Source organism: Neomonachus schauinslandi, chromosome 1 (assembly GCF_002201575.2).
Source record: "Neomonachus schauinslandi chromosome 1, ASM220157v2, whole genome shotgun sequence".
Taxonomy (NCBI): Eukaryota; Metazoa; Chordata; class Mammalia; order Carnivora; family Phocidae; genus Neomonachus; species Neomonachus schauinslandi.
In genome coordinates, this window is record NC_058403.1 from 206,328,309 (window position 1) to 206,338,382 (window position 10,074).

Sequence of the window (10,074 nt, forward strand, 5' to 3'; positions counted from 1 at the left end):
GGAGGGGAGTGGTGGTTTGTGAACCACTGGGTTCAACCAATATGCTACGGGCAAGGTGACTAAAATGCGTAGAATGAGCTAACAATTAGCTCCTGCTATACTATATTCTAAGTGCACTGGGGTCTGTTAACTCATTCCTCACAACAGCCTTCTGAGATGGGGTCTGTATGAGGCACAGAGAGGTGCAGCCGACTGCCTGGCGTTACACAGCGCGAGAGTGACGCAGTCAGGACTCGAGCGCGCAGATTCCGGGATCCTGCCCACGCTGAGCGGCCCCCTCCAACCCCCAGCGGGGCCACAGGTCGCTACTGCGCAAGTGAGAACCCGCGCCTTGGCGGAGTAGGCGGCTGGCGCCCCCTGGCGGCCCAGGAGGGGCGAGGGCGGAGGCGGGGCCTGGCGGGGGTCCGGCCGGCGGTGACGCGAAGCGCTGACTCACTGGGCTCCGCCCCCGGCCCGCGGCCGCTTGGCCATTTATAGAATCCGCGCGGACTCTGAAGTCACGGCCCAGGCACGACGGGGGCGGGGTGGGGGCGCTCTTGGCGCGTCCCCCGACGGGGCAGCCCGGGGTCTCCCTAGGGGGTGGCCCTTTCTGAGTCTGTCGTGTCCCTCGGATTCTAAGTCTGTGTCTGCATCTCTTGCTCTGGCTCTTGGTTGCAATAAGCCTGTCTCTGCCTTGCCTAGTCTTTTTCTGACTTTGTCTATGAATCTGCCTGTCTCACTGTCTATCTCTGTTCCCCTGTCTCTCTCCATTATCTCTCCATCTCTGGGTCTCTGTTTCACCTCTCTAAGTCGTTGTTTTTCTCACTCGATGTCTCTCCGTCGTTTCTGTCTTTCTGTGTCTCTGGTTGATAGGGGTGGAAGCAGAAGGAGAGGACTGATCCCGTCCGGAGGTCCCAACCCCTGGGAACCCCCCCCCCCATTACTGGCTGCCCCGTGCGCAGTCCCCTACTTAGCTCCTATCTGGTGTTTCCCAGGCCCCAGCCTCTCTGTGCCTCAGTTTCCCATCTAAATGAAAGGTGGGATCTTGTAAGAAATGGAGTCTCCCCGAAGGGTCCAGGAGGTCATGAAAGAAAAACGCTGCCCCACCTTATTTTTTGGAAGCCCCTAAGACCTTCGTACCTCTCAGGGCCATCTAAAACACTCACACACACTCTGTACTTGTGTGTCTCCAGGAGAGAGTCGCAACCCCCTTCCCCCCCGCACCTGCCTGTCTGGGCAGCCCCACTCTGCCAGCCCCCTCTCACTTAGCTTCCCCCTCCTGAAAATAAGCAGGAGCTGTTGTTCATAATGGCTTCTGTCTCTGGAGGGCTCATTCCATGCCAGGCACTGTGCCAAGCACAACCATTTAATCCTCACTGCCACCTTCTTGGGGTGGAAACATGCAGGCCCATTTTATAGATAAGGAAACTCAAGGTTCAGAGAGACCAAGCCACTCTCCCAGGGCTACGCTGCCCCTGCTGCTCCCGCTGCCCCCAGATCCTTCCACATGTATTTCCTGAGCACCCAAACATGCTCCCACCTCAGGACCTTTGCACTAGCAAAGGACACATTTCCAAAAGATGCCTACATGGCCTCTCCCTCACTCTCTCTGCTCAAATGTCACCCACTTTGGAGAGGCCCTCCCTGACCCAGACCTGCTCTAAGATGATAGCATCTCCCACCCCCAGGCTGACTGGGAGAGGATAGGCATGAGGGAACTATTCACTTAGTGTTTGCACCTGACAGTGGCTATGTCTGCCTCCATAAAAACTTTCACTTTAAAAAATCATTTTTAGGGGCGCCTGGGTGGCTCAGTCATTGAGTGTCTGCCTTCGGCTCAGGTCATGATCCCAGGGTCCTGGGATCGAGCCCCGCATGGGCTCCCTGCTCAGCGGGGAGCCTGCTTCTCCCTCTCCCACTCCCCCCTGCTTGTGATCTCTCTCTCACACAAAAATAAATAAAATCTTTTTTTTTAAAGATTTTATTTATTTATTTGAGAGAGAGAGAATGAGAGAGAACACATGAGAGGGGATAGGGTCAGAGGGCAAAGCAGACTCCCTGCCGAGCAGGGAGCCCGATGCGGGACTCGATCCAGGGACTCCAGGATCATGACCTGAGCCGAAGGCAGTCGCTTAACCAACTGAGCCACCCAGGCGCCCAATAAAATCTTTTTTAAAAAATAAATGAAATCTTTAAAAAAGAGAGAGAGAAGAAGAAACTCCTCATATGGGACGTTGGTCTTTTCCTGCCTTCGGACTGGAATTGAAACATCAGCTCTTCTTGGTTCTCAAGCCTGCCGGCTGTGACACTGGAACTTACTGGCTCCCTGGGTTCTCGGGGCTTCAGACTGAGACTAGAACGACATCGTCTGCTCTCCTGGGTCTCCAGCTTGCCAACTGCAGATATTGGACTTCTCAGCCTCCATAATCATATGAGTCATTTCCTTATAATAACACACATACACACTGTCTCTGTCTTTGCTGCTCTTTATTCTGTTGGTTCCATTTCTCTGGAGAACCCTGCTATCTAATATAACTTCTGATCCAGAAAAATCTCTTTTTTTAGAATATAACAAGAAGTACAAGTGTAGGTGTGAAAAGAACATTTATTGCAGGGGCCTTTTAAGAACAGGTTACCCTGTAGATCCATCAACAGGGAACAGGTGAGACAGACACAGATGAAGGCAGAGTATGCAGCATTTTGTGTCAATGACGTAACAACCCTGTGGTGCTGTGGTTAAGAGTCGGGGGAAGGGGGATTCTGGATCCATATTCCATGGGTTTGGGGCATGCCCTGGTGCTTTCTGGCTGTGTGACCTTGGATAGGTATCTTAACCTCTCTGCAATTCGGTTTCCTCCTCTGGAAAATGGGCATATTGATAGTGCCCGCTTCCTAGGTTTATTTTCTAATTTTTTATTTTGAGATAATTTTAGACATACAGAAAATTTGCAAAAATAGCACAGAGAATTCCCATATACCCTTCACCTTGCTGCTCCCACTGTTAACATCTTACATAACCATAGTACATTTATTAAAACTAAGAACTTAACCTTAGTACAATACTATTAATAAACTACAGACTTGATTTGGATTTCTCCAGGTTTTCTACTGATCCTTTTTGTGTTCCAGGACCCAATCCAAGATCTCTCATTGCGTTAGGTTGTCATGTCTCCTTAGACTCCTCCAGTCAGTGACAGAGCCTCAGTCGTTCATGACACTCTTGAAGGGAGTTGGCCAATATCTGTGTAGACTATCTCTCAGTTTGGTTTATGTTGATTAGATTGAGGTTTTCACATTACTGGGAAATTAGATTGAGGTTTTCACATTACTGGGAAGGATACCAGAGAGGTGATGTTCTCTTCTCATACTAGGGGCTTATGATGTCACGGTGACTCACTGCTGGTGATTTTAACCTCCGTCCCTTGGTTAAGGAGCTGTCTGCCAGGATCCAACCCTGTGAAGCTGCTATTTTTCCTAGGGTTGTTTGAGGACTCTGCGTTAAAGGGTCTACATCGGGGCTCCACACACACTGTTGTTCTCTGTGTTAATAAATACAAAAAAGAAATATGTAAACGCCTGTGTTTGAATCCGTTACTTCTGTAAGGCTAAATAAGAAAATGAGAGCCGTAACTGCCTCGACAGGAGAAGGGACACTGGTGGCTCGGAAGGCCGTGGCCAGTTCCGCGACACCACCACCACCACCCACGCGTGCCCTCACCCACGTCCGTCCCAGTTGAGCAGAGCGGAAGTGCGCCTGCGCAGAGCTGGGCACTGGAGCCAAGGGCCGTGGCTCTCCCAGCAGCTGCCCACGTGGCTGTCAACGTGCTGGAGTGGGGCGCACCAGCCCCCTGGACCGGCAGCTGATTGGCTGGAGCTCCTTTCAGCCTGGCCAATCACAGGAATCTTGATGAGGCGGAAGTGCGGCGGCTGCGCAGTCTTTGAGGCATCCTACCGGTGGCTGAGTAGCCTCCTGTGCCCCGGGGCAGCGCCCTGTGTCGCGGAGGCCAAGGGACTGCAGATAGGGCTTTTCGGAGGTGGTAATCCGCTTAGGTTAATAGCCTTCAACTGGCGCTCCCCGCTCCCCCGCCCCCCAGCCCAGGAGCCCCGAACTCCAGTCTGACTTCATCTCTTATCACTTTTTTTTTAAAGTAGACTTTTTTTTTTTTAAATGCCATCTCATTGTTCCCATTTGTATTTATTTTTTAATTTTTTAAAAAAGATTTTATTTATTTGACAGAGACAGAGCAGGAACACAAGCAGCGGGAGAGGGAGAAGGAGAAGCAGGCTTCCCGCCGACCAAGGAGCTTGATGTGGGACTCGATCCCAGAACTCTGGGATCATGACCTGAGCGGAAGGCAGACGCTTAACGACTGAGCCACTCAGGCGCCCTAAAGTAGACTTTTAAAAAATTGTAGTAAAGGGGCGCCTGGGTGGCTCAGTTGGTTAAGCAGCTGCCTTTGGCTCAGGTCATGATCCCGGGGTCCTGGGATCGAGCCCCGCATCGGGCTCCCTGCTCGGCGGGGAGCCCGCTACTCCCTCTCCCTCTGCCTGCCTCTCTGCCTACTTGTTCTCTCTCTCTATCTCTCTGTCAAATAAATAAATAAAATCTTTTTAAAAAATTGTAGTAAAATGTACATAACATAAAATGTACCATTTTAAGTGTCCAGTTCTGTGTTACTAAGTACATTCACATTGTTGCGCAACCATCACCACCATCCATCACCAGAACTTATTTCAATCTTCTAAAACTGAAACTGGGGGTGCCTGGGTGGCTCAGTCGTTAAGCGTCTGCCTTCCGCTCGGGTCATGATCCCAGGGTACTGGGCTCAAGCCCCACATCTGGCTCTCCGATCGGCGGGAAGCCTGCTTCTCCCTCTCCCACTCCCCCTGCTTGTGTTCCTTCTCTTGCTGTGTCTCTCTCCGTCAAATAAATAAAATCTTTTAAAAATATAAAATAAAACTGAAATTGTTGCCATTAAATGCTAACTCCTCATGCTCTCCTCCCTCCAGCTCCTAGCAACCACCATTCTACTTTCTATCATTTGCCTTTTCTAGGGACCTCATATAAATGGACTAATACAACAGTATTTGTCCTTTTGTGGCTGGTTTATTTCATTTAGGACCATGTCCCCAAGGTTCATCCGTGTTGTATCATGTGTCAGAATTTCCTCAATTTTTAAGGCTGAATAATATTCCATTGTATGTGTATGCCACGTTTTGTTTATCCATTCATCCATCCATGCACACTTGAGTTGCCTTTGCTATTGTGAATCATACTGCCATGAATATGGGTGTATAACTATCTGTTCGAGTCCCTGCTTTCAGTTCTTTTGGGTATATACCCAGAAATGGAATCGCTGAATCATATGGTAGTTCTATTTTTAATTTTTTGAGGAACTCCACCATACATTTTTCCTTAGTGGCTGAACCAGTTTATATTCCCACAAGCCAGTGTACAAGTGTTTCACTTTCTTCAAATCCTCAGTGACACTTGTTTAGACTTTTAAAATATATTATACATACAGAAAGGTGTGTAAATATAGCTCAATGAATCAGTTATCATATTTTAAAACTTTTTTTTATTTTTTTTTAAAGATTTTATTTATGTGTTTGACAGAGAGAGACACAGCGAGAGAGGGAACACAACCAGAGGGAAAGGGAGAGGGAGAAGCAGCCTTCCCATGGAGCAGGGATCCCAATGCGGGGCTCGATTCCAGGACCCTGGGATCATGACCTGAGCCGAAGGCAGCTGCTTAACGACTGAGCCACTGGTGCCCCCATATTTTAAAACTTTTAAATTCAGCTATTACCTAAAGTAAAATGTACAATCTTAACGGAGAGCTTGATGAATGTTTACATACATATACACCCATGTAATCATCACATAGCTCAATCCATTAAATATTTCTTTTTAAAATTTCTTTATTAATGTCAACATTTTGTTAATCACATGTAGCATTTTACATTTTTACTTCATGAAAAGATGTCCTTCCTTGGAAAATTCTAAGTACTTGGAGAACTTAAGTTTCTCTCTTTTTTTAAGATTTTATTTATTTATTTAGAAAGAGAGATCTCGGGAGTGCATGCCAGTGGGGGAGGGGCAGAGGGAGAAAGAGAGAGAGAATCTCAAGCAGACTCTGCACTGAGCACAGAGCCCAATGCAGGGCTCAATCCCATGACCCTGAGATCATGACCTGAGCCAAAACCAAGAGTCAGATGCTTAACCAGCTGAGCCACCCAGACCCCCAGTTGGAGAACTTAAGTTTCTTTACCTGTTCTCAAATTAATTTTACATTTCCTTCTGGATCTAGCACACAACATGAATTTTTTTTTTTTAAGATTTATTTATTTCTTTGACAGAGACACAGCGAGAGAGGGAACACAAGCAGGGGGAGTGGGAGAGAGAGAAGCAGGCTTCCTGCAGAGCAGGGAGCCCGATGCAGGGCTGGATCCCAGGATACTGGGATCATGACCTGAGCCGAAGGCAGACGCTTAACGACTGAGCCACCCAGGCGCCCCTGAATTTTATTTTTTAAGATTTTATTTATTTATTTGACAGCGAGAGAGAGCACAAGCAGGCATAGAGAGAAACAGGCTTCCCGCTGAGCAAGGAGCCCAACATGGGGCTCGATCCCAGGACCCTGGGACCACGCCCCGAGCCAAAGGCAGCCATTAACCGACTGAACCACTCAGGTGCCCTGAATTTGTTTTTTAAAATGTATAAATATTTGTTGAATTAATAAATGTATTTTGATGCTTTGTTTGAAATGGCAGATTGGCAGAAGGCATAAATCTAATTAAATTATACACAGGAGACAGAGAATTCCCCTCTACACACAAGCAAGAAGGGATTAAAATATTTTTTGATTACAAAAGGTAAATGTTCTGGGGCACCTGACTGGCTCAGCTGTTAAGCATCTGCCTTCAGCTCAGGTCATGATCCCAGAATCCTGGGATCGAGCCCTCATAGGGCTCTCTGCTCAGCAGGAAGCCTGCTTCTCCCTCTCCCACTTCCCCTGCCTGTGTTCCCTCTCTTGCTGTCTCTCTCTCGGTCAAATAAATAAATAAAATCTTTTAAAAAAACAAACAAAAGGTAAATGTTCCAAGTTCAAAATAGGTTAACATTAACAAGATAATACACTTGATCTTACCTAAAAGGCCAAGAAGCCATTAATGTTAACAAGATGATAGACACAATTATATCCTAAGCAGTTTTGAAGTTGCACTTAAGTTTTTTTCAAGCTGCAAGTAGTCATTAAATGTTTCTATAGAACAAGGGTCTTTTGTCTGTCTCCCCCAAGGACTTGTCTGTGCTCACTGTTCTTCCTCAATGCTTAGAACAGTATCTGTTACAAAGGCAGCAGTCAAATTCCTGTTGAGTGAATCTGAGTCCTCTCATGGTGGGGTAGGAAGAAGCCACAGGTTCCTATACACAGCTCCCCACACCTTTGGCCGAGGGTCCCAGTCTGCAGCAGGATTGAAGAAGCTCTTCTAGATCTTTTCAATAACTTCCCACTCTCTGCTCAGGGTCATGAGATTTCCCCTGCCTCAGGCCTTGGACAGTGTGAAGTGGTACATCCACAGCATGTCGAGGATGTCCAGGGCCAGCAGAGCCAAGGTCAACACCCCTCACATTTGAGAATGGCATCACAATGATGCCGGCTACATAGACTATAGCAAGGCCACTAATGAGTTTCAGGGGCAGCTCGCTGTACTCAGGAACCAACTGTGGGCAGGTGAGTTGGAGATCAGAGGCTGAAGGAGGGGGAGGGGGATGCAGGAGAAGACCAGAAAGGCCCCCACATGTCCCCAAACCCAAGTACCCAAGATTAACGAAGGGCTTTGAGCAGACACACACTGGCATAGAAGTCTGCAAGGTAAAGCAGACTGCCCTGGGGCTGGGGAAAGATGGGGAAAAGTAGTGGCAGGGTAATTAGTCAGGCATGCGGAAAGCAAGCCACATGGGGCTGTCACAAGGGACTGTTGGTAGGGTTTCAAGATTGGGATGAGCATCAGGCCCATTCATGCATTAATTTAGTCATTGTTGTAACTAACATCTATTGAGTACTTACCACGTCTAGGCCTTGTCCATAGAGCTGGGGACACCACACATAACAAACAAAATCCCCCTGTCCTCATGGAGCTTATGGTAACTGAGCCCACAGGCGATGTTCAATACATGTGGGCATGGAGCAGGGCGTGTGTGTGTGTGTGTGTGCGCGTGTGTGTGTGTGTGTGTCCAGGGGTCTTTACCGAAGCAGTAGAAGCCAAAGAGAGAAACCTTATGGTAACATGGGAACATCTGGTCCCAGGTGTGGAGAATGACTACCAGGTCTGGAGGGTGCAGGGGGTTGTGTGAATGGGAATCCCGGGGTCCCACCCAGCTGGATCCTATCTAACATTGAGCAGGTAACCAGAGACAGCAGCCACAGTCCGTGAGGTGAGCAGGCGGCCCACTGAACCCTGGACAGCTCTGGACAGGGCAGCTGGGGGCCTCGCATGGAGGGGTCAAGGCCTTGGGTCAATCTCTGCCTGGGCTAGGGTAGAGAGAGACCACAGGCGGGCCAATGAACCCCCTTAGCTGGGCCAGCCTCAATCTGAGAACCTTCCTGTATGTATTGAACATCGCCTGTGGGCTCAGTTACCATAAGCTCCAGGAGGACAGGGGGATTTTGTTTGTTATGTGTGGTGTCCCCAGCTCTATGGACAGGGCCTAGACGTGGTAAGTACTCAATAGATGTTAGTTACAACAATGACTTCCCTTCATCATGTGGCCACCCTCAGCAGTGTCCACCCCACTTCCCCATGCTGCCAGCTCCCCACACCCACAGGAGTGCAGAGTAGAGGTGGGAGTGAAATGGAGAATGTCCCCCTCAGCCCCCCATCCTGCCCCCAACCCCCGCCCAAGGCCCACTGACTCTGTAAGAGTAAGATCAATGTCGATTGTCTCCATGGAAAGCAGGTTGTACCTGCTGAGAGCGCTGATGGCAATGGAGAGAAGGATGAATACACACCTGGAGAGGGGACAGGGGCAAGTTAGGCCCCGCCCCTCTCTCTGCGTGGCCCTTCTGCCCCGCCCCAGCACTACCTGAAGTCCCACTGCAGGGATTTGTTTGAGTCCAAAGCACTCCTAGGCCAGCCAGAGGCTGCTCAATACGCGCTGGCTGAGCACCCAGGAGCTCATTTGGTGCAAGATGGAAGTCAGAAGGCTGAACCACAGCAGGGGGGCGTCATAGGGATGGGCTGGAGTGATCATTGTGCTGTGGCCCAGCGTGCACCCCAGGTACTGCCCCTGCCCAACTGCCCAGTTCCCACGGCCAGTGGGGAGGATGCCAGCTGCACTGTCTCCAATGTGGCCGTGACCCAAGGCAAGGGCGTTATCCGGGATCGCAGGTGTGCTGCACACAGAGGAAGAGAAGTCCAAATCCAGGGACCTAGACACTGCATCTCTCACACACACTCGGGGGTACAGCCAGCCAAGGGAAGACCCTGGGGGTTAGGGGCACACAGTCACACACAAAGATACACATGGGGTGCTACAAACACAGTGACAGCCCCCACTATGGTGGGTGCAGTCATACAGAGAGAGAGGCATAGAGACCATTGTCATAGACACAGCCCCGCACAGTCACAGAATCGACCAATACTGAGGCACAATCACAGACAGTGTCTTATACTGTCACTGACATACCAGTGGTGGGGGACAAGCACACCCTTACAAGTTAGAGACACACAGGGGGTTACAGACACACACCAACCGTTGGACATAACCACACATGTGGAGTTGCATGACATCAGAGACTGTCCCAGACTTGGCATAGCCAGACCCATAACACCATTGCTGGGACAGAGTCACACAGAGTGAGAGATACACAGGGTGTCATGAGCACAGTCATGCACATACAGAGAGACTCATACAGTCACACACAGAGACAGATATGGGGTGTCACACCTTCACATGTGTCTTGACAGTGGGACACAATCAATTATTCATCCACTAGTTGGGAACACACACCGCATCATAGTCAATGGCCTACCAGGGTTCCAATGCAATCACATATACATTATGGCATGTGAATGATCACAGAAACGTTG